This window comes from Crinia signifera, chromosome 1 (genome assembly GCF_055691185.1).
Source record: "Crinia signifera chromosome 1, ASM5569118v1, whole genome shotgun sequence".
Taxonomy (NCBI): Eukaryota; Metazoa; Chordata; class Amphibia; order Anura; family Myobatrachidae; genus Crinia; species Crinia signifera.
In genome coordinates this window covers 127276685-127303223 of record NC_139217.1, presented here as the reverse complement: position 1 = coordinate 127303223, position 26539 = coordinate 127276685, and the positions used below count along the sequence as shown (strand labels likewise).

General features: G+C 42.6%; 1 protein-coding gene across 4 annotated transcripts in view; it reads right to left on the bottom strand.

Moving 5' to 3' along the window:
- INPP4B (inositol polyphosphate-4-phosphatase type II B) overlaps nucleotides 1–26539 on the bottom strand; it is a 512352-nt gene that overhangs the window by 356330 nt on the left and 129483 nt on the right. The gene's annotated exons all lie outside the window — the stretch shown is intronic.

Below are 26539 nucleotides of genomic sequence, written 5' to 3'. Positions count from 1 at the left end.
AAATAGGCACCTATATAAAATGGCATATACAATAGAGTGGACATTCTTTTCAAATGATTATTTGTCTAAGGCAGTGATTTTCAACCGGTGTGCCGCGGCACACTAGTGTGCCGCAGCCAGCTGACAGGTGTGCCGCCATGCCTCGGGTCACGGCGACACACCAGCGGAGTTTCTATTTGACAGGGGGGACGGGCAGGCGGCTCGGCATCATCCGCCCCCCCCTGTCAGTGTGCGTCCATGTGCGCACTGCCCGCCCGCTCACGGCTCCCCCGCTGTGCACTGTCCGGGACTCGAGAGACGTGCTGTGCTGCTATGCAATAATCATATATCCCGCTGGACCACTAGCCAATGGGCGCTTGCGGTCCAGCAGCCAATCAACTGGTGGCTGCTGGACCGCGAGCGCCCATTGGCTAGTGGTCCAGCAGCGGGAGATATGAATATTACATATCAGCACAGCACGTCTCTCTCCCGTACATAGCGGGGGAGCCGTGAGCGGCACACTGGACGCACACTGACAGGGGGGAGGGGTCGTCGGCGTGTAAGCAGAGGCAGGAGGGGGGTTTGCACACGGACGCACACTGGGAGGAGGAGGTGGGGGGGAGTGAGGTGAGCGGGCCGGCTAACCATCGGCTGGCTATGGTGTACTCCCACCCACTCTCCCACCCTCCTGCACTCACCCAGCCACCCTCCCACTCCACTGCAGATACCCTCCCAGCCACCCTTCCACCCCACTGCAGATACCCTCCCAGCCACCCTTCCACCCCACTGCAGATACCCTCCCAGCCACCCTCCCACCCCACTGCAGATACCCTCCCAGCCACCCTCCCAGCCCACTGCAGATACCCTCCCAGCCACCCTCCCAGCCCACTGCAGATACCCTCCCAGCCACCCTCCCACCCCACTGCAGATACCCTCCCAGCCACCCTCCCACCCCACTGCAGATACCCTCCCAGCCACCCTCCCACCCCACTGCAGATACCCTCCCAGCCACCCTCCCACCCCACTGCAGATACCCTCCCACCCCACTGCAGATACCCTCCCAGCCACTCTCCCACCCCACTGCAGATACCCTCCCACCCTACTGCTCCCACCCTCCCTCCCTGCTGCACACTACTGGCGGTGCATTGAATTGCAAATAGCGGACGGGAGCCAGGAGTGGGCCACTGCACAGTTCTGTCCCCCTTGGCAACGAGCAAATTCAGTCCACCTTGGCATCGAGCATGAAGCCCCTGGCATTGAGCATGTAGGTAAGTGGCACTTATGTGTCAAATGTGTATGGTGTGTTATATAGTATGTCATGGGCATTGCGGAGTGTTATATAGTATGTCATGGGCATTGCGGAGTGTTACATAGTATGTCATGGGCATCATGTGTGGGCTTATGTGTAATCGGAATTACAAAGTTCACTAAAATGTGCAATGGGCATTACGGTGTGTGGCATAACATGTAATGGCCATTATGGCATGTGGTATACTATATAATGGGTGTGCGGTGTGTTGGCATTATGTTAAAAAATTTGGCGCGCGCCTTCGGCGCGCACTGTCCATATTGTCCCTCGTTTGAAAGAAATTTGGTGAGTCCTGGCATAATGTGTAATGGCCATTGCGGTATATGGCATAGCTTGTAATTGGCATCACGATGTGTGGCATAACTTGTAATGGCCATTAATGTGTGTGATATAACATGTAACTGGCATTATGGTATGCAAAATATCTGGAATATCTGATTAAAAAATGTTGGTGTGCCTTGGCAATTTTGAAGTCTTGTCTGGTGTGCCGCGACCTGAAAAAGGTTGAAAATCACTGGTCTAAGGCATTATGGAAGTACTAGTAATTAGTCATTCAAATATATGCATTTTGTCATATTTGTTAAAATAAGAATAATTATAGATTCATTGATAAATGGAATTAGCATTAGGCTGCAGTATATAATTATGCTCTGATGCGTTGGAGGTCACTAGGCTTTCATTTAAAACTGTTGGGCTGTTAGATAAACTAAGACTTCATAACTAATTTTAAATTGACAATTTAATTAACATTCCAATCAATGTTTTAACAACCACCTTCAACCTTTATTAACCACTTTGACATGATACTCATTAATTATTAGATATTAGACGACTGGTCAAGATCCATAGGAGTAAATTAAAACAAAATCTAAGAACAACAAATCATCTGCTCTTAGCAGTTTAGGATGACAAGCAAAGAAAACATGCCACTAAGAGTAACGGCTATATTACACCATAGACAATGTGATTTGTTGGTCCAGAATATTCTGTAGGACTGAGGTTTGGGATATACTGTACTAATAAATGTTATAGGTGTAAAGTATGATTAACTTTTATTCTAAGGCAGTGGTTCTAAACCTCGGTCATCAGGACCCACCACCAGTGCACATTTTCCAGGTCTCCACACAGAATCACAAGTGAAATAATTAGCTCCATCTGTGATCTTTTAAAATGTGTCTGTGAATAATGATTGCACCCGTGCACCTGCCAGGTGATCTGGAAAACATGCACTGTTCGGGGGTCCTAAAGGAACGAGGTTGAGGCTGCTGTTCTAAGGTGTAAGCCAATGTTGGGTTTCACTCATATGGAAACTGGGCCCACCGGCATCATTTGGCAATGCAGACCATACATGGGTGTCAACCTTCCAGAAGGTGACACTAAAATGCTGGCTCCTTCTCTGGGACTGGGAGCCAGGGGAAACATTGCACTGTGACAAGGGATGTAGGAAAACATTTTTCATGAGGATGTAGGGGGGGTGGTTGTGGTAAAAGGCCAAGTACTACTATAGATTTGGTATCTCACAGCTGTACAAAGACTCCAAATCCTATGTACATTTTTGGCAGTGTTTCTGGGGTTGGCAGAGCGTCATGGTTAATTTTACTATAAAATATTATTTATACATTATTAAATACTATTACTAATATTACCTACCAATTAGTACTTTAGAAGCGTATGCGGACGCCGGGTCGACCGGGTGTTGATTGATCATGTTATGCTGGACCACCCTTAGTTGAGCCCGCATAGTTATATAGCTAAAGTTATATAGTTGGCGGCTGCTAGAGCAGCAATAATGCTAATTAGACACCAGCGGGTACTCAGCGGGACCATGATCGATGGTGACATAGCCGACAGGAAGTTTTCAGGATATTTTGGCGCAGGTCCACTTGAATCATAATTTACTATCCAAGTGGACATAGAGTTAGAGTAGAAGAGCGTATGCAAAGCATGGCAAGTGCAGCGAGCCATGCAAGGGACACTGTGCCCCAGGGGACCCCTGTGACAATTGGCACCAAAAAATCTAGAAAAAATCCTGTCGACCATGTCAACGTCAATCATGGTCCTGCTGTTGTCTAACTAGCATTACTGCCCCTCTAGTGGCCACCGACTATCTTCAGCCGTCTACCTCAGCAGGATCCAATAAGGGTGGTCAACCATAACCGTTAGAAAGATATATAAATTAAACTGTTCTTAAAAATTAAAAATGTATTGTGTGAGAAGATCTTTATGGGAGTGGATGAAATTGTTATTTGGTACTGAAGGGTGAAATGATAGAATGGAGATGAATAAATTCATGGCTCTTCAGAGGGATTTTTTTTTTTATGGATTGATTTCATAGGGTGTTATTTGATTTGTATTGTGTCATGATGGCTGTGGCAGAGATGGCTGCAGGCCCTGAGAGAGCAGAGAAGCAGACTCACATCATGGAGAGAGCAGGTGCCGACAGGCAGAGTAGTGGTTTGCAGAATGGGTCACAGATAAGAGAGTACCCAACTGGGCAGTGCTGTTAATCTCAATTTTGTGACATATGGCCACCCACATCATAGTTTCTCTGCAAAGCCAAGTATACATGAACCCATGGATTAGTGACATGGTAAGGGCAGGCGGCATATGCCTGCCAGGACTTGCTGGAACCAACAATGTCCATATTAAAATACTACTTATGGAAATGATTCACCAATTACCCCAGCACCCACTAGTAAGGATGATGGCTTGAGTCTCAGCACTGCCAGTAAAGAGTTGGTATACTCTCAGGCTAAGGAAAACATTTCTGTGCATTTCAAGGGAATTCAGCCCTGTACTCTGCTGCGTGGGGCTCTGTCTCACGTGGAGAAGGGATGTGACGCAGGAGATTTCCCTCTAATTGCATAATGAACCCAGCCTGTAATGGCATGCAGCTGACTGTGGCATTCTGCATGGTGAATATCTGCAATCTAAAAAGTGTATTTTATGGCAAACCCCTCCAAAAACAATAAAACAAACCAGTAAATAAGCCCCTGTATTTCCAATAAAGCGGAACACAGGAATACGTACTATTTCATTTTAAAAATGAACAGCAAAAAAACAACACTCTGCTTGCACACTATAATTATAGCAAACCAGTTAGAAGTTGCTTCAGCCCCTGCAGTGACGGCCTAACATTTTCCAAAAGAATACACACACTCAATTGGCAAGTCAGTCTTTTTCTTTATTACCAAGTGTGTGTGACAGGAGTTTATTTTTAGCTATCACTAACCTACATTAGATGCCATAAAAGCACAGGCCACATGACAGCGTGGTACAACATCTAAGAGATATATACCAAGTTCTGCAAATACGTAGCATCTTTGGATTAAAAGAAATAGATTGCAGAGATCATATATTGCATCTCGGACTCCATCTATCCTGCAGAATAGCTTCATTTTATGAGGCAGAAAGAGTAATAGTTAAGATTGATATGACTAACAGAGCCTGACCTTTCTTGGTGTACAGGAATTCAAATTGTAACCGCTACTGGGTGATAATACTATAAGCTACTGTGAAGTACACTATAAAGTACACACATCAAACTTTAAAACAATAAAAGAATATACTTGGATGTTTTATTATTAGATAATGTATATTCAATAAGCAAAGTTTATTTTGTTGTTCTACCCATACGTTTGCCTGACAACCACTGAGGCAGCTGACTCAAGCAGAAGATTTTCTACAGAACCAAAATATATGTAATAGGGTCGCATTATACTGTATAAACCAGTATCTCCCAAATGTTTTTCAATAACAGCGCCTAGAGTATCAGCATTATTTTCAAGGCACCCCTAGGCCAAAAGTTTCTTATTGAGACATTCTGCAGAGATTATGGACATGTGTAAATTGTGTTTAGCTGTCATGTGCTTCAGTTCTGTGGTGATGGATGGGGTTGTGCTTCTGTTGGTCCACATAATGACATTTAGCAGCCGGATGCACCAGTTTTGCCTATTAGATAGACCATAATAAATTTGAATTAGTCATTGACCATGAAACCAGTGGCACCTCCGCTAGTGGCATCCAGTTTAGGAACAGCTTAAATACACAGTTATATACCAACATGTTTATTTATTATTGTTTATATTATAAACAATCATGTTGGCGTATGACGTTTTTGACCTTGGATATAAAATCCAATAATAAACATGTAGGGCAGGGATATGTAACATGTGGACCTACAGCTGCTGTAGCATTACGCACCTGTACATGTCTTCATCACTTTGCTATTGCTACATCCTAAAACTGTAACAGAGTGGCTGGGATGTGTAGTTCAAACATTTGCCGAAAGCTGTGTGTTGAATACCCCTGGTGTAGCAATATTTTTTTTTAAATGCCAAATTCCATGTTATTGTCTTGGGACATGTGTGACGTGAAAATCATGCTGTTCTCCTGTGTTACACTCATTATTCTACCAAGACTTGGCTGCATGGGATGTGCTCTGGATTGCTGTGTTCTGTCGCCTACATAATATTGTTCACAGTATGTGTATATTTGAAAAACATATGTAACTAATACAAAAATGGAAATGCTACCTTATTGTTATTAGTCCTATATTGTTATTTTACAGGGGGAATAATTGTGCGTACAGTGTACACCAGCATTTCCCAAACCGTGCTCCACAAAATGATTGGACCTCGTTGAATGTACCTATAGTACCAAATTGAACAATTCTGTCTGGCAAGTGATTAAGCCCTGCCATGCGCTTCTTTTAAACCTAGCTACAGCAGGTGGCTATTTATACAGACCTGATATCACTGTGTAGACTCAATTTTTCAGCATTCTTAGGGGGTAGATGTCAGGGCCGAAACTAGGTGTTTCGGCGCCCGGGTCGGCAGTCATTTGGTCGCCCCCCCCTCCAAAAAAAATCACTGCCTTGGGGACAGGCAGCGGGGGTCCGGGGACTGGAGAAGGTTAACTCCGGCTCCTAGCACTGCCGGGCGGTGGATGGGAGGCAGAATTCAGCCAATCAGCGTCCGGCAAGTCTTTTCAAAATCATCAGCGCTTCCCGCCGCCAGGCAAATAGCGAGCGGCTGTGTATGTGAAAGCTGCCGCTACACCAGTCCCCAGACCCCTGCTGCCAACATACCTGTGTGCAGCGTCCAGGGGTCCAGGGACTGGTGTAGCGGCAGCCTTCACTCATTCCGTCTCCTAGCGCTATCTGCCTGGCGGCGGGAAGCGCTGATGACTTTGAAAAGACTTGCCGGACGCTGATTGGCTGAATTCAGCCAATCAGCGTCCGGCAAGTCTTTTCAAAACCCGCTTCTCGCCCACCGTCCGGCAGCGCTAGGAGCCGGAGTTAACCCACCAGTCCCCGGGACCCCGCTAGGACCTGGCGTTAACCCACCAGTCCCCGGACCCCCGCTGCTCATCCCAGGGACCACGCTGCTGGGACACCACACTAGCGCCCCCACCCTCCAGTGCCCGGTGCGCGTGACCCCCTAGCCCCCCCCCCCCTAGTTACGGCCCTGTAGATGTATGAAGCAGTGATAGATGTATGAAGCAGGGAGGAGAAGAGAGCCAGAGGAGAAGTGACCCATGGCAACCAATCAGTACTGAAGTAACATCTATAATTTGCATAATATAAAATTATACAGAACAGCTGATTGGTTGCCATAGGCCTCTTCTCCTCCCTGATCACTGCTTCATACATCAACCTCAGTGTGCCTTCTCCTCCTCTCACTGGGCGCCAGGATGGCACTGAGGGGTAGATATATGCAGACTTGTTATGGGGGAGAAGCGGTATCAGCTCAGATATGTGCACTGATACTGTACCACTTCACCCCCCATGTATGTGCATAGTGACAGCATGCTGATTTGAAGGCAAATGTATGACCAGTCAGTTGCACTGACCTTTCCGACACCTGTAGCTATTGTTTTTGACAGCTGCAGGTGTTATTGTCTATACACCACAGCAGGGACAGCTCTGTCCCTTGCTGTGGCTGCTGCCAGCTCCTGGATGTTGAATCTCATGATAATAGAGAGATTTTGTTTGGGCACTGCAGTGGGCGGGGAGGAGAAACACAGCTCATCAGCACTAGGCTGATAGGGATCGCCAGAGCGGGGAGTTGTCACTATAGTCTATTTTCTTTACATATATGTACAGGGGAAATCATTATTTAAAAGGCTCCCAATTGTGTTTTTTGGTTTAAAAATCAATATTTATTCAGACTTACGGGCCTATTTATGAAGCTTTTATTTCATAACAGTATGTAGAAACATCAGATAAGGAATTGCTGTATGCACAAACAGACACAATTATTTCACAGATAGACAGCAGCCCCCTACAGTCTGATCCCTACAGTATGTAATAAATTGGGACTTTGGCACCCACTGGCACCTATAGGTGTTACGAAAAATATGTGAGACAAGGATGCAGTGAACTTAGCCAGCTTGGGAATCCCTGTATACACTACATGTATATTATAGAAATGTTTTTAATAATTCATTAAGAAACAGCACGGTATTATTTCAGTAGCTGTTTCATGTGGCAGAAACTATAGACAGTCTCCTTGTTCTAGTTGTGGTTTCTCATGTGTTCCTAATTAAGAAATGTCCCTGCTTTAAGGTGCCAGTCAAGAATCAGGCAATCTCTACATGAGCTGTATAGACAGTGTAACAAAGTCTATGCTACTGTATATACCTTGAAGTTTTCAATAGAAGCCTTGATGGGTCCATACTGTACATCAACTGCACAATTCCCGATTCCCCAATCCTCTGTTATTGGCAAGATGGAACTTCTTTATGCAATCATGGGCAAAACTATTATGCATCTGGGGATGGTGCAAAGCAAGCATAAATATACCTACTGTCAGAGGCATCCTTTGGACCTTGCATGTTTCAGGCAAGCCAAGCATATGGAAATAGGGTGTATACGCACCGTATGATCAGTACAACTCTGCACACGCCCATCGGGTGCGGAATAAAAGGTCAGCAGTTATCATGTTGACATGCATCAGGTTGACATGGGAATGCTGATATGGTTGAACTGTCAACATGCATCATGTGTTCACAATGGTCCAGTGGTCACTTATAAAACAACTGAATCGGCTCTGGCGGGCTTCCGGGTTCTGCCTGTCATGTGACCAGAATTTCTACCACAAACCTCTGACGGAGCAGCAGATATAGTGAGCATTTTGTAGCAAACCGTCCCTCGAGTGCCTTACCCTAACCACCGCCACTGCAGCCTAACTCAAAGCAACCCCTAGCGCCTAAACATAACCATCCCAAAGGCGGCCAAAAATTTCAGAGGCAGACATTGTGCATATGTGGACCTTCTGAGGATGTTGACATAGTGCGTGGTAGGCATGTTTATCAGTCTCTGTCACAGTGGAGTTTACAATCTATATTCCCTAACACATATACACGCACACACAGACATTCTAGGGTTAATTTGTTGGGAGCCAATTAGCCTACCAGTATATTTTTGGATTGTGGGAGGAAACCGCAGTACCTGTAGGAAACCCACGCAAGTACGGGGAGAATATACAAACTCCACACAGTTAGAGCCATGGTGGGAATCGAACCCATGACCTCAGTGCTGTGAGGAAGTAGTGCTAACCATTACACTATCCGTACTGCTATGTATTTTTTCCATGCCTGCAATATGGAAGCACATGTTTCTGGTTTTTGGCCACCAATGTGTGCAGTCATTCTGGGAAACGGCACCGCAAAAATGGAGCTCAAACATTGTATCACAGGAATTTTACTACTCCAAGATAAGGCCTGTGTCCTTGCTAAGTAAACTTAAGTGAGATTTCATTCCTCTCTATGGTGCAGTTGTGTTTTCAGCAAGATGCTAATTTTACACATGGTAAATCCCAGCAACCGGTGTCAGATCATATTATCCTTCACAAAGAATGGATATCAGATTTATATTATATAAAATAATATAATCTGATACTTTCTAATCTGGACTTCCACAGTACATTTTCACTTCATTATTCTAATAAATAAATCATTTTCAAAGTGTTGTAAAGATTTCAACGAAATGATCAGTGCAATAACATTGCTCACAAAACTAAAGTGTTGTTACAGTTATGATGTTGCATTAATGATGTACACTGCTGACTTTGAATGTCAGGTCTGTTAATATGGTTTACTGCATGACAAAGCCTAGGAATAAAGGATGCTAATGTATTGTGACAATAGATGGAGTCCCTCATGCCCAAGGTAAAATAATTGGGTTGCAATAAATGTTGACACTGTTCTGAAAATAGATTAAATTAACTGATTTACAGTCAAAATGATACTTCTGCGGGGTTCAAATAAGTATAAAAATAAGATGTGACAAATAGAAAATGTGATCACGATTAGTCTCAGGACAATACAGCCAGAAACGCTAATTTGGGTTTAATGCCACATTCTTGTTTGTCTTTCAAGCAAAAAAAAAAAAAAGATGGTAAGAACTCTTTCACGTTCAAGTTCTTAATGAGCTTTGAAGATGCTTACAACAAATGGCCGCAGACTCTATACAAATAAAATTGATTAGCGTGGTGTTTAAAAATTCAGAACATGGTATGGCCTATTTTTCTTGCATTAATGCATGCCACCAGTATAATCAATTGTACAGATCAGCATAAACAAATGATATACCAATTGATGTATTTTGAGCATCTTCCCAGAAAATGATTGAATGAGCAGCAAACTGCCCGCATCCCAGCCGCTTACCAGTGAAGCACGCAGGATGTTTGAGAAGGTCACCAAAATTGCAGCAAGTGGTGGATGAGTGGGGCTGTGATGCAAAATGCAACATTTAGAGCAAATGGCTTGGCTGTGGGGCCTAATGACGCAGGTGTGGACAGCGGGTTTACAGTGCATTAAATACAGGCATTGTTGACTCGATGCAGCGCACCTTGTGTCATCAGTCTATCCTCGGCCCACCTATTTGTTCTCTGTAACAGCTGAGGGGCTGGAGGGATGCAGGGGACTTGCCCACCTTTCTGGGTATCAGGAGAGACATCTGCTTTTTGGGAGTCTCCTGGCCATTCCGGGAGGGTAGGCAAGTATGCACTTACATCCATGCTTACCATATGCAACGTCATCTACTAAGTACTCTCCAAAGCAGTTAAGTGCAACCTGATACAGTACAGGGCTGCACTGGATTGCCATCTAACATTCAAAAAGCCAGCACAGTTCCTTAAAACTGAATAGAAAAGGTGAAAGAATACATTTACTGAAGAAAGAGTTACAAATCTGCCAATAACGTAAGAAGCAGATAAGAGGAGCACACATGAAGCTAAGAGAGACACATGTTGCCCAACACTGCTCTGATCAGACGGCCATCTTAGCACACTTCCCAACTACCCCCCAATACGGGACACTGCTGCCAAATGTGGGACAGTCCTAGCAAAAACGGGACCGTTCTGCAAAATTCAGGATAGTTGGGAGGTACGGAAGTCTATGAGCGCTATTGTTTTACTCATGGAAAAGTACAGCAATTGGACTCCAGACTTCACCCAATAGCTGCTTTAATGGGCAATAATGCGGTTCAGTCATTAACGCACAAAATCTGTGAATCTGTGAAATCTCCACAAATTTGTACTCTGATGCTGTCGCAGCACCCATTAAGTCCTGAGTTCAAGGGGATTGTTTTTAGACTCACTGAGGCAGGTGAACAAAACATCCCCAATAACTACTGGCTTTGGAGCAAATTGTATAGTTCTGGGGGGATCAATCTGCCTGTAGTAATCTACTGCAGTTAATTGAATTAAAGTGTAAAGGCGCAAACTACTACTCTGCAAAAACATTGTATTATATGTACAGTAAGTACTACTCTGGGAAAGCATTGCATTCTATGTACAGTAAGTACTACTCTGGGAAAACATTGCATTCTATGTACAGTAAGTACTACTCTGAGAAAGCATTGCATTCTATGTACAGTAAGTACTACTCTGGGAAAACATTGCATTCTATGTACAGTAAGTACTACTCTGAGAAAGCATTGCATTCTATGTACAGTAAGTACTACTCTGGGAAAACATTGCATTCTATGTACAGTAAGTACTACTCTGAGAAAGCATTGCATTCTATGTATAGTAAGTACTATTCTGAGAAAGCATTGCATTCTATGTACAGTAAGTACTACTCTTGAAAAGCATTGCATTATACTGTATGTACAGTAAGTACTACTCTGGGAAATCATTGCATTTTATGTACAGTAAGTACTACTCTGGAAAAGCATTGCATTCGATGTACAGTAAGTACTACTCTGGGAAAGCATTGCATTCTATGTACAGTGAGTACTACTCTGGGAAAGCATTGCATTCTATGTACAGTAATTACTACTCTGGGAAAGCATTGCATTTTATGTACAGAAAGTACTACTCTGAGAAACATTGCATTCTAAGTACTACTCTAAAAAACATTGCATTCTACAGTATGTACAGTAAGTACTCTGGGAAAGCATTGCATTCTATGTACATTGAATGCAATACGATATTTTGAATAAGTACATTATATACAGAAAGTACAACTCTTAACATTGCCTTATATACACTGCGACATACTGTACAGTAGAAGTAATTGAAGCCACAGGGCAATTAAATGATACATAATGTGAATGAATTACACAGTATATCAGAGCCATAAATGTAGACTCTTTACTATGCCACAAATTAAACGTAAAGAATATGCTGAATGGTAATTATGCATACTGCAAAATGTACGAGGTTGTCATTACAATAATAAATAAAAAAGAATCAATTAATAAAGCGAATGTGAACCGTGTTTTTACCCCAGAGAAACGCTGTGTCTTGCTCGGATGGCTCACACAGATGTTCCACTCACATGCAGAGAAATGATACTAAGCCCCTGCCATCTGCAAGTTTCTGTCCCATTCATCGCTTGATGCACACCTCATTCAACAGTCACATTTTGTTTTAGAATTTGGCATAGGATATACCTGCGTAACAGGGAGAGATGACAGAGCCCAGCTGTACTCTTCTTCCATCCCAAAACATGTGTTCATAGCCGACATTGAACAGAAGGTCACTAAAATATAAATGCTAAAAAATATGATTGGTCATCAATTCTAATCCAAATACAGTACAGCCAAGGCACATTGGGAATGATTTCCCAGGGCAAAGAGATTTGCCAGTCATAACAACAGATAATTCTGATGCCCACAGCTAATAGTGTAAATGACAAACTCATTAGTGCTTTTCTGGAACACAAGAGCTACTCTCACTGCAAGCAGACCTGCACTTGGGTACTGAGGAGAAGTGAGAGGGGTAATCCTCTGTCGCTACAGTTACCAGCTATGCTATCACCAGCATAACTCACTGCAATACCAACCACTTTGAGAAAAAGACAGTTTTTTCTGACTGATCAGCATAGTGCAATGGCAATCACACTTGCTCACAGGACCTGATTAACCAATAGGCTAATCAGACAACAGCCTAGTGTGATGGCACATGGGAGAGTGCAGCACCAGCACAATAGATTGCCCTTGGATGGGAGTGCTTCCTGGTACCGCTGGAGTTGGGGCCAAGCAAGGTCTTGTGAGATCTCCCCCGGAAACTATGGGAGTAGTAGTGCACCAGGAAAAGGAGATCCTGTGAGAGTGGTAAGTGTCAATATCCATGGAGCTGAGGCTCAAGCCTGTTACAGATTTTTTTTGCTGAACATGAGCTAAAAAAAAAATGGTGGTGGTGGTTAGGGGGGCGGGGCGGGAGAGACTTCTGATTTATTCTAGGGTGTCTGGAACCCTTCATCAAGCTCTATTTGCTAGATACATTGGAACCCAATGCAATATTATCCACCCATCATGGTGGTTAGCACGAGCTATGAAGAAACAACAGTTTTGTGCCAGTTGGTTGCAAACGATGAGGGACTGCATACAACAACCTCCAGTGATGTAGAATCTGATCCGAAAAGGCACATTTAGCAGATACTGGGGCAGATGTATTAAGCCTTAACAAGAGATAAATTCAAGTGTGATGAGATAAACATCCAGCCAATCAGCTCCTTACTGACTTTTTTCAAACAAAGCCTGTACCATGGCAGTTAGGATGTGATTGGCTGGATGTTTATCTCTCCTTATCACACTTGCATTTATCTCTTGTTGAGGCTTAATACATCTGCCCCACTGTGCCAAATGTATTATCCTTAACAAGTGTTCACGTGTAGAGTTATAAATAGTGATAAAGGACAAGCCAATCAGCTCCTAACTGTAATTTATTAAACACAACCTGTGCCATAACAGTAAGGAGCTGATTGGCTGTTACTTTATCACTTTTTATCACTCTCCATTTTATCACTTGTTAAGGCTTAATACATTAATAGCGCTGTACTTTACAAGATGATGGTTACATCCAAGAGTAAAGAAGCATTAATACTATGCAATATCGTTATCGATTATCGAATATACAGTGCATACACATGGAATGATATTGTTAATGATATCGTTCAGTGGCCACATCCAGGAGAATGACGTCGCTGGTGAGATAGTCAGGAGTAGACTGCATGTACAAACAGCAGGGAAGGTCATTAACACCCCATGGGAGCATGCATCGTCAATGATATATGGCCAGATTCAGAGTCGATTGCCAAAGTAAAACTTGGCAAAACCATGCTGCACTGCAGGTGGGGCAGATGTAACATGTGTAGAGAGATATCGATTTGGGTGGGGTGGTTTCAAAATTAAATCTAAATTGCAGTTTAAAAATAATGCAGCCAGTATTTACCCTGCACAGAAACAAAATAACTCAATCAAATCTAACTCTGTGCACATGTTACATTTGCCTCACATGCAGTGCACATGGTTTTGTCCATTTGACAAAGATTCCGCATTTGCGATCTACTCTAAATTAGGCCCATAGTGCGTTCACACTAGACAATATGCACGATTATTTTGTTAACAATATACTTTTTGTGCACATCGTTAATGATTATTGTGCGTATGCAATAAGTATTTAAATCACTTTTTTCCGTGGTTTAGTTATAAAAATAGATATAACAGATATAGTACTACCAGCTTTTGAGATATATTAAAATAAATAAACTTTAAATGCATAGAACATGAATGTAGTATTCTAGGCTTATATATAAAAAAAATCTAAATTGAGAAATGAAAATGAAAATTCCAATTCAAAAATGTCCACACAGCTCTTGGATAACATTTCCATGATTAGGAGACATATTTGTGTTCCATGTAGCAGCAGTCTCCTTGTAATCTGTTATGTGAGAACAGCTGTTCTAAGCCTTTAAAATGTACTATGACAACAATAGTAACCTACACACAGTAACAGAATGTCAGCAGCTGATCCATGACACCCCATTAGCTCAAATTTTGTGACAAATGTTTTGCATAGTAAAATATCATAGTCTTGAATATCATACAACCAGCGTACTCCGATCACAGCAATGGAAAGCTTCTACATATATCACAAAGTACTCACTGGATTAGTATGCTCTTGAAATCATTTTCAGCATTTTAATTATTATGACATTAGTTTATGAGATGTATGTGTAATAAAATGATTGTTATTACACTTTTGTGCATGTCAGTCATACGCGGCAACAGGAAATGTGTTGGAATGGAAGTGAGGGGGAAAGCTTACTGAACTTTATTTCCTGGTGCTACTTACCCATGTAATAGGACCTTGTATCTACTGCGTATGTGCAGATCTCTGAAAACATGGTGTCTACTCACGAAAGATTGGTTATTAAATATGGGTGCAGTATGTGCGGTGTGAGGCCCCCTAGATCCAGGGACTAGAGTGCACAACACACTGCACCTAAAAGAAAGATTGGTACTTGTGTAGTTTCACGGCGGCCAGCTAGGCTACGTTGTCAGCGTAGCCGGCGCCGTGAAACTACAGGAGGCAGCACTGGGAGCAAGGTGGTGGGTGTTTTGGTTTATACTTACCCTCCTCCTGGCGGCGATCCCCGATCACTCCCCGGCGGCAGTGACGGTGACTCCCCGGTGGGAGCGTTCAGTCCCCCTCCTCCGGCATTCACGGCGGACGCTGTATGTAGTGCTGCTGGCGGCGCATTACATGGTTTCCCCTGCTCCCCAGCGGCACTACGCTAATTGCGTACAGCGTCCGCCGCGAATGCCGGAGGAGTTGCACTGAACGCTGCCGCTGGGGAGTGATCGTGGATCACAGTAGGATTCAGTAGGGATGCAGTGCCCACGGATTATAGCGTGGAGTCAACGGGGATCAACAGAGGAGGGTAAGTATAGACCTGCCATTTCACCCCCACTATCCCACTATCCACGTCATATCCCCAATATCCACATCACACCCCCAGCATCCACGACGGCATGGAGTTGACTTTATAAAGTGTGGCGAGTGCTGTGAGCCACCGAGCCCGAGGCGTGGCTCGCTGCGCACGCCACGCTTCGGGTCCAGTGGTTCGCTGTGCTCGCCACACTTTATAAAATCAACTCCACGCCGACGTGGATACTGGGGGTATGACGTGGATACTGGGGATATTAAGCATTGTGTATTTTCAGGGCTCCAGAGCCACTTACGTAGTTTACGTAGCCAGCATAGTGCTGTATTGGTATTCTCAATACACCACTACATAAACTCTGTAACTGCCGCCGTGAAACTACAAAGATTATTTCTAACCTAAACCTGGTGGGAAATAAAAAGGGGAGTAGAAAATATATTTTATGGTAAACTGGCTATCGTGATCCTACGTATAGAATATATATCGACATGAGTGGTTCCCAAACTTGACTGAATCATGGAGCGCTCCAGTATCTCCATCTTTTTCACGGCACTGCTAGGCTAAAACATTGTTATTGAACAATTCTGGAAGAAATCTCATGTGAATGTTCTTACATGTCATTCTTAGGGTCAATTATGGGGTGGTGGACAGGTTTGTGCTTCTGTCTGTCACATATGTATGACTGGCTGAATCAGCACTGGTTTTGCCTTTAATTTGGCCGAAAATTATTAGATCTGGCCTTAGATCTCTAGTGTTCATTCTAGCACCCTGTTTCTTGTAAAATCCTTTTGGTTCCTCCTTTCTGCCTGTGGTGTTGCTGTATGCTGTGGTACTTCAAGAACAGTCTGGTTTGTTGAAATACAAACCAGACTGTTGTAGAAACACCACAGCAGAGAGTGACACCCCAGGCTCGAAGGAGGAACTGCAAGGATTTTTCAAGGAGCAGTTTGCTAGAATGAAGACTGGGGGGCCAGATTCTCTAAGCTTCAAAAGTGATAAAATAGAGAGTAATAAACCACCAGCCAATCAGCTCCTACCTGCCATGTCACAGACTGTGTTTGAAAAATCTAAGGCAGGAGCTGATTGGCTGGCTGTTTATCACTCTCCATTTTATCACTTTTAAAGCTTAGAGAATCTGGCCCTATATCCAAAAGATCAGTTTATAATGCAAAGGAATGTGATGGCATCCTTTTGCCAGCATCTTCCATTTTAATGTGCATTACAATGTGTACAGAGTAGGTGCACTCCCAAAGCCTGTTCTACTTCCAGTGCTTTTGTTGTTTGCATTTTTTTATTGTACATCAAAGACACAGATGAAAGACAGAATAAAACTGGGATATGAAATAACAATTGTGTACAGTTTTTTTTATTTTACAATGAAACTATTAACCGTAACAGTGCTTTTAGTAGAAACAATAACTGTGTAACTATATGAAAGGTAATATGCAATGTTATAAATTTAAAAAGATACTGTAGAAGCAACAACAGAAAAATCACATCCTAAACAGTACTAATTACAATGCGTTGTCATGCCAGGAGGCATAAGGGAGAAGAAGTGGGCAAGAGGTGGAGGTTGCCAGTGCTAGGACATCGCCATAAGAGTGGTACAGTCCATTAAGACATGAAAAACACTCCAAGGGTCACAGGGCCAGATTAAGGTATGTGAGGGCCCTGGACAACAAAATTGCTGCCCCCCCCCCCCCCCATGGAGACAGGTGGTACCTGGGCAACGGGGATGTGGGCAGCGGGGACAGTAGCGCTACTATTTCCCATCTACCGCAGGGACCCTGCCACTGACTGCAGTTCCCAACTGCCGCAGGTACCCCCTGCTCGCCCCGCATTGCCCAATCCCGCTGCCTGCCAGCCACCGCTGCAGCAGTGCCAGTGTGGGGGCCCCGGAGTGACCGACCCTGTCGCCCCATGCTTAATCTGTCCCTGAAGGGTCATATAAAAGATGTCTCAGTGAATAACAATTTGTAAAGATCAGTGACCAGTATTTTAATGGCTTTAAGTATTTACACAAGTTCAAAACTATAGGTACCTCTTATCTTGTCTTACTGATAGAATCCTATGCCAAGCATGATAATACCCATATTCCTCAAGCATGCACTCTTTTTAAAGGAATTTTAACAATAACAATAAATGTGTTGAAGCTCTGAAAAACTTTTTTTTCCCAAAATCTTAGTAGTCATTTCAGCGGAACGCAATGAAAGCCTGTCAGCATGAATATTTTCACTATTCAAAAGTAGATAAAACAAAATATACATATTCCACTTAGTACTGAAATGCCAATCTTTTTAATAATTTAATTGATTTTTCTCTCAGCGGCACCCCTTCAAGCACTGTGCCAGAGTTTTTGTTTAAGCAAAACAGAATGAGGAAATAGCTTCAGCGCAACAAAACGAAAGATGGCCCCTGCCAACGTAATTAGCCTGTTTGGGCAGCGGGGTGGCAAATGACAGGCCACTTTCAACAGACAATGACTACATGAAAGGTGACAATTTTCTCTGAAGATCTCATTATTCATCTATCACTGTAATAAGTAACATGTTCCTATGAATCTGTAAACATTAATCTATTCTACATTGATGTATGATGATGGTTGAGTCATCACTTGGACATAAATGTGCTTTCAAAAATCAATTATTTGCAAAAATATTACAATGAATTTCCAGGATATTGGTGGAGATAAAGCACCTGCCTAGAACTATGTATAAAAGACATACCATTGTCCCATCATCTTGCCATACTTTAAAGGCCCATACACACTGGGCAACATTGAGATGAAAGCAGCTCAGTTTACATGTTTAAGCTACTTTCAGCTCGAAAAGCCACCAAGTGTGTACGGGACAATGATGAGCGGTGAGCGGTGATGCCGCCACCACATCATCGGTAGCCCGGCCAGTCATCTGCTGGTATTACCAGCAGATGAGCGATGGGGTGGACGGCATTCCATAGGCTCCTGTTACGGAAAGTCGTCCGCCTCTGGGAAAATTGCTAAAATGGATGAAAAACAATCAGTTTGTATGCACTGATCGTTTTTCAGGCCAGCGATTTTCCCCATCATCGGTCAGCATACACACCAGGCAAAATCACCCAGTGTGTATAGACTGTAATACACTGTGTTTTATTAATAGCATCATCTTAAAAGAGAGTGCCGTATAATTCTACAAAAGATTGTGTTTCTCCTAATTATTTCATTTGTCTCTTGCTGGGGTGGAGGAGGTGGTGTGTGGGGTAAGAATGACTACACGCATAGGAGTATCTATTATGGGTGCCGGAGAGCCCCACAGTACTCACCCTGCACCCATTAAAACACAGAATTTGATGGCAGATAGAACCACTTGGCCCATCTAGTCTGTCCCTTTTTATACTTTAGGTAAGCTCAGGCTTTGATCCTTTGTAAGGTTATTCATATGCCTATCCAAAGCATGCTTATCCCACCCATCATTTTAGGTGCTTCTTGGCTGCCACACGCGCAGATCTCTAACACTAGATTTGGAAATATGGCACCAATGCTATAATTCTGGAGTAATCAAAAGGCGCTATGTTTCTGAAGAATCTTTCATTTAGCATCACTACATTTTACTACTATGCTTCCGGTATTTCTCATCACTTACCAGTCCAGCAAGGCCCAGCAATGTCTCCATCCTTCTTGCTGTCATCTCTTGCATTGCCAGCTTACAGCTGCCTGTGATGAGTTACTGTCAAACCAGCATTCCACAGCTGCCATCCAGGCATGCACACAGCAATTTAATCCAGCAGGCGTTCAGGAAAGCTGGGAAAGCTAGAGATGGCCTAGTAGTTTCTTCAGCAGTAAGTCAAGTTTCCCGCTATTTGGTGAATAATGAATTACTGTCATTACCCCGTTTAGCATCGGAAATCAGCGGTAATGACTATTATTAGATGGAGCCCTAAGGATGGATGCATAATATGTCTATAATACAGTGCAAATACTTATTCCAACCCTTCCAAAAAGCTTATTAAGTATAGAGCACAAAACCCTCAAAACTACAGCTGTATAACATACAGTATGTAATACTATCAGTGGTCTCTATTTAGAAAAGGGTGAAGATATTAGACGAATTTGCCATTTTAAAGGAAGCCCATGTCAGCAAATGATTTGCATGCAAAGCATACTGCTAGTACGCCTGTTTGTACCTAATATTATTAATATATTTCCTACAGTTAGTACAGACAGCCAAAGCTCAGGACTGCAGTTCCCTTGTGCATGTGTGATTGGGTTAGGCAGGTCACACATACACATACACCCTGTGACTGGCCTGGTCAAGCAGTTTGCTTTTAATTACCGCAGCTATAGATTACAGTTTATGATGATAGGTGGTTCTCTATCAATGTTATACACAGCAATAGAAAACCAGCCCATTGGCCAATATTAAGCCTTTGAGTGCCAAGTGAATTTGTCAAAATGGGTGTGAAAATTTTCATGAAAACATTTTTAGTTATCATAATGACCTGTAATCTTTATATAGGAAATATAATATTTTTTTACACAACTATTTTTTATTTGAATTTATATAACAAATGTATGCGACACTGGAATTTGTAGTGGAAATTTTGAACACCTCTCACGGAGATGCTGGCACTCAAATGGTTAATACATAACATACGTGTTACATGGATAGCAGTGCTGACCAACAACACCATAATACCAGCCATGCATCGGGAATTAGCAGTACAAATAACTTCATCACTATGCACGCTCCCATCCATGTGACTCTCTTTTATGGCACAGATAAGTCACCTCATGGTGTTGTAGCAATTTATCAAGCACCATACATATGCTCCACTATCAGTTACTGTGACACAAAGATTTACATCAAGACACATTCAGGTGCATTCCAGTGTACATTCAGGTATTGCTGTTTTTCAATATGAAAAAAATAAAAACTATAAAATATGTTCATTATTTGATCTATTTCTGGCTAGAGATATATAAGACTGCAAAACATGGCACGTTCTTTCATAACATTGAGTGAATGGCAAATATTGGAAACATTGTCCCTGATTCAGACCATGATCCAAGCATCCACAGCTTTGCGTGTGCCCCAATGGTCACTTCTGGTGGACACAGATAAGAACTGCATGTTGATCCATACAGATCCGATATGCGTTCCTGGGGGTGATTGGAGTCGACGGAAGTGACATTGGTGTCAGAAATTATATTATAAGATACAGTCTCTAGAACCCTAATGTCCAAATTCCTTTGGACAGCCATATGTACATGGAGGGCAGTTAGTATGGGGGCCAGAGTGGAGAGGGGCTCAGCTTCTCTGTCAAAATTACATATGTTATATACATTTGGACTCCTTTCATTACGTGCAATGAACAGTGCGTACTCTCTCCCTCATGCACAGTACAGCGCGTACTCTCTCCCTCATCCACAGTACAGCGCATACTCTCTCCCTCATCCACAGTACAGTGCGTACTCCCTCATCCACAGTATAGCGCGTACTCTCTCCCTCATCCGCAGTACAGTGTGTACTCCCTCCCTAATCCACAGTACAGCGTGTACTCCCTCCCTCATTAACAGTACAGCACGTACTCTCTCCCTCATCGACAGTACAGCGTGTACTCTCTCTCATCCACAGTACAGCGCATACTCTCTCCCTCATTCACAGTACAGCGCGTACTCCCTCCCTCATCCACAGTACAGCGAGTACTCTCTCCCTCATCCGCAGTACAGTGTGTACTCCCTCATCCACAGTACAGCGCGTACTCTCTCCCTCATCCACAGTACAGCATGTACTTTCTCCCTCATCCACAGTACAGCGCATACTCTCTCCCTCATCCACAGTACAGCGCGTACTCTCTCCCTCATCCACAGTATAGCGCGTACTCTCTCCCTCATCCGCAGTACAGCGCGTACTCTCTCCCTCATCCGCAGTACAGCACGTACTCCCTCCCTCATCCACAGTAAAGCTAGTACAGGGCACGTGTCAACCTTTATCCTGAGACCCTCATGAAGCAGAGCATCCGGAGCATCCTAAGGAATGTCCAGGTGGCGGCTTACTCAGCTGCAACTTCATATAGGTAGATAAATAATCTGGACTCCAATGTAATAGCATTTTGTCTGGTACATACTCCATAATGTCAGAGCACACCTACATAACCACTCTCCAGTCCTGGGTGATCAAAGGCCAAAACTACTGGAAGAAAGAGATTCACTGAGCAGAAGGTGGTGGGGCAATGGTGATGTACTTCTTGGCACCATAGACCCCCACCTCTAATCTGTAAACCCCCTCAAGGGTCTCTCAGATGGGAAGATGAAATAGTATTGTATAAACACTATTTATCGCCTCAATATTTATTAGCTCAGTAATGCATATACATGTCCACTATAAAGTAAAGTCCCAGAGGCTTCTTGATATCTGGGACCCCTGAGATAATCGTCATGAATAGATTGGCCTCTACATTCCCAGCTCAGCATGCAAGGGCCGGCATATGCTGAAGTAGCTCACTTCTGAACATTACTCTGTTAAACAACAATACAATAATGGCATACAGTGATAGAATATGCAAGAAGCAGGCAGTTTTGTGGATGGAATATTTTAAAGGTAACAGGAAAAACTGGAATAATAGCTCAGGGAAGCTGCAGGAAATGACATTTTGCTTTACTTAATATCCCAAATGAATTCAATAGCAGACAAGGTTTATGTTCTTCTGAGTGTTAATATGCAAAGTTAGATTGGCTTTGCATCAGAAAGCCCTTGTTATGACAACCATTTGTCTGCACAAATACTGTAGGGTCTTCTACAAAGGGATGGGTTTATGTCACTGCTTGTTTGAAGTGCAGACACACACACAGCTTACATAATAGTGTTCATTCTAGCACCCGCCATCTTTGAAAACCCATGCAGTTCCTGTTCCCTGCCTGGGGTGTCGATGTCTGCTGTGGTGTTTCTAGCACAGGTCTGGTTTGCATTTCAGTCCTGATATACAGACCACATTGTGCTAGAAGCACTACAGCAGACAGTGACACCCAAGGCATGGAAGAGAAACTGCATGGGTTTTCAAAGATGGCGGGTGCTAGAATGAACAACAACATAAGATTCTCAGTAATTACCTGGTGAACATACAGTATCTACAGTACATCATACAACAAAATATATGTAAAACACAATTGGTTTGGCTTGGGTGAAGCCAAGGACATAACTAGAAGTTTAGCAGGGTAGCAACAGGTACTGAGAGTTTAAAGAGCCTGTTGGCTCCTCAGCTGCTAGTGCGCCTGTGTTACCCCTGGCCTTCTACCATTCAGTGAGCTGACATTCTACAAATCCCAAATTCTGCCGGGGGTTGGAAGCCTACTGTTCTTCTCTCTCTCTCTGAGCAGGAAGGGTACAGTAGCATACTACCATAATGACAATGTAAGTGAGGCACTAAACAAAACTATGCAAATATGTAAGAAAATATTATACTATATAATGGAATTTATAGCAAAAAGATGCTATTAGAAGAATAATATATCTACAACCTACTTGTATAAATCAAATATAATGTATTATACTATTCTTCATTAAAGGAGCCAACCCCCCAGTTACTTGCTTGCACTTTCACACATGTTGACAGAGTTGTTATCCGTGCACTGATTCTGTTGGAAAGCCGTCTCTTCTGATCACATGCCAGGAGTGCAAGAGTGATTGACCTGGCATGCACGTCTACCCTGTTATGTATAGATAGCCTGTGCTTGTATGCCTTACTGCGTAGATGATAAGAAAGTGGTCAGTAACTAGGAAAGCTAGACAGGGTCATACAGCGTTTCCCTTTACATGCAGTAGTTAAAGTGGAAACTTAAAAATGGTATGGAAATTTTTGTGATATTAATGTTAACCCTTTGAGTGCCAAGTTGATTTGTCAAAATAGGTGTGATTTTTTTTATATATATATATATTAACCCTTTGAGTGCCAACGTTGCTGTGAGCAAGCTTCAAAAACTTCAATTAACTGACTTGGCTGTATTTGTATTTATTTATACTAAAAGAGCTGTGAGTGGCGCTGGCATTTTTAGCGGATATTTTGAGGATCGCTCGCAGCAAAAAATTACTCATATAGATTATCCAGATCTGTAGTTGCATGTAGCATGTATATGGCTATGAGAGAACAGTGAACTGAGGGGTAGATGTATGAAGCAGTGATAAGGCAGGAGAAGTGATAAAGTGCCTGGTACATTATCACTGGCCAATCAGCTCGTGACTGTTCAGTTACAGGCTGGGTTTAAAATGTATTATTTATTTATTAACAGTTTCTTATATAGCGCATACATATTCCTCAGCGCTTTAAAGAGAATATATAAACATTCAAATCAATCCCTGCCCCAGTGGAACCTACAATCTATATTCCCTACCACATATACACGCACACACAGACATTCTAGGGTTAATTTGCTGGGAGCCAATTAGCCTACCAGTATATTTTTTGGATTGTGGGAGGAAACCGGAGTACCCGGAGGAAACCCACGCAAGCACAAGGAGAATATACAAACTCTGCACAGATAGGGCCATGGTGGGAATCTAACCCATGACCTCAGCGCTGTGAGGCAGTAATGCTAACCATTACACCATCCGTACTGCCCAAAAGGGAACAGTTAAGAGCTGAGTGGCTGGTGATAAAGTACCAGGCACTTTTTCACTTCTCCTCCCTTATCACTGCTTTATACATCTACCCCTGAATGTGTTTAGGTAATGTGTATATAGTTATATTCTGCTTCTGAACAAACACAATAAAAACGCATTCACTGTATAGAAGCATACTGTGCTATGCAAATTAAGTAGAGTCTGATTTATATTCTGATACATAATGTATAGGATTTACCCCATATAACAGATGGTTAAGAGGGTTGACAACATCTAGGCTAACAGTAAGTAGGTCGGCGCCAAATTGTTGACATGCACAAGGTCGACAGAGACAAGAGACAAACACAAGCAAAAAGTCGACATGCTGTTTTGGTGTCAATTTGTAGATTCATTGAAATGGATCAGAAATTAGTGTACAGTATCCCCTCACATGGCTCACGTTACCATTTCCATTCGGAATCCCGGCTGTCAAAATCACGATGACGGAACGTGGATCGCACCCCCTTGCGGGCTCGCTGCGCTCGCCATGCAGCGGGCCTGGTGCCTCGCTATGCTCGGCACACTAATATATTCTCCCTCTATGGGTGTCGTGGACACCCACAGAGGGAGAAAGTGTCGGGCTTTTGGCGGTCGGGATTGTAACTGCATCCCCTAGTAATGTATTGAATTGTTTTTTTTTTTAAGAAGTCATGTCGACATTTTCTTGCTTCATTCATTGACATGCCAACCTTTTGCTTGTATGTAATATCTACCATTTGGTGTCGATCTATTGACTGTCAACCGATCAAGCGGGTATCATAGTAGATCACTGCATTCTGCAGTACTGAGTAACTGAGATCCACATGACCAAAAGTACTTAAAATATTCACTAAAATATATTCCATGAATGTCCAAAACCCTATGCAACCACTGCGTCCTGATCATGTAGCACTCAAAAATGCAAGCATGTCTAGAGATAACACAAAACCAGTACACTACAATAACACACTAATATAATAACATATATACATTGCTAAGTCAAACATTTGTTTGTGTCCACCTTATCCATGTGGACCATTTGGTGTCACCCTACTGACTGTAGAACTAGACATTGTTTCCCTATCAAACAGATACCAACAGAACACTGGGACCAGACAAATTAGAAGAGAGGATTTCTTTGACCCTATCGCCCACTCTAGCTCTTTTAAATATCTACCCCACTTCCATAGGATCTCATCTGTGTTATGTTCTAGGACATATTTGTATCGCAGCCCAGGCCGCACTCGCCCAGTGTTAGAAACAAACTTCTCTACCCCCTCTTTGGAAAATCGTACATAAGGTCCAATTCCATTTTTTAATGGAAACACAGTATACGCCATCTGTAGTCTCTGCCCATTCGCCTAGTTTTCGGTGGATGCCATGGCATGACTTTGTTACAGAGGGTGAGGGAGCCCATTATGTTGCTCAACCTCCTCTCACTGACCCTTTACAATTTAGCTTGATTGAACAAGAATCTCCTTAGTAATATTAGGTTTTACATATCTGCTCTATACACACCTTTATCTTGTTCTTCACATGTTCTGCATTTATATGTATTTTTTTGCTGTGGGAAGTTCGGTTGAGGTGACTCACTAACTGTATTGTATTTTTTCTCCATTGCTCATTTTGAACTGTACTGTTTCACCCCCGCCTCCCTTCTTTTTCCTTTCTGTACCCCCCCCCCCTTTCTTTGAACATTTATATTCTCAATAAAAATTATTGAAAAAAAAAATCCTTGAAGCAGAACATTTCTGAAATGTGGACTTTAAATAAAAAAACAAAAAAACATTGTTTGCCTAACTTTAGCAATAACCCTGAAACCTACTCTATGATGCAGATATACCCTTATAAACTTCACTGGATATAAAGACAAAGGAGAGACTGAACTGAAAAACACATTACCCCAGGAATGCGTCACCTATAATGCAATTGTATTTAGAACATTTCAGACTCATTAACTGCATTTAATTGCTTACTATTAAATCTACTGTATAGGACACACTATTTTTTTAATAAGCGGAGCAAGTAATTATTATGAAAAACAGGCAATCACATTGGAATTTTTATATTGTGGTTATTTAATTTTCTTTTTCTGATGTATTTGTTTTTACCATATGAAAAGTATTTAAGATTTATGAGTTGCGGTAACATAAATGTTTAGAAGAGGGATTGTATGGATCAATTCCTGTGTGGCCCTGATAATGCATGCTCAGCTGACGACTGCTCATGTTCAGTGATTCTTATTTTTATACATTTTTATACATTTTTATAAAAATGTTACATAGACACATAGACATTCGGTAGTATAACATGGAACAATACATACAGTATAGTGAAAAATCTGGGAGGATATGCAGGGGCCCATTTAGGGATCAGGACACCCTAATCAATTAATCGGTCACCCCATAATCTCCTTCTTGCCCTTTTCATTTTAGGGCTTCCCAAAAAACACCAAACC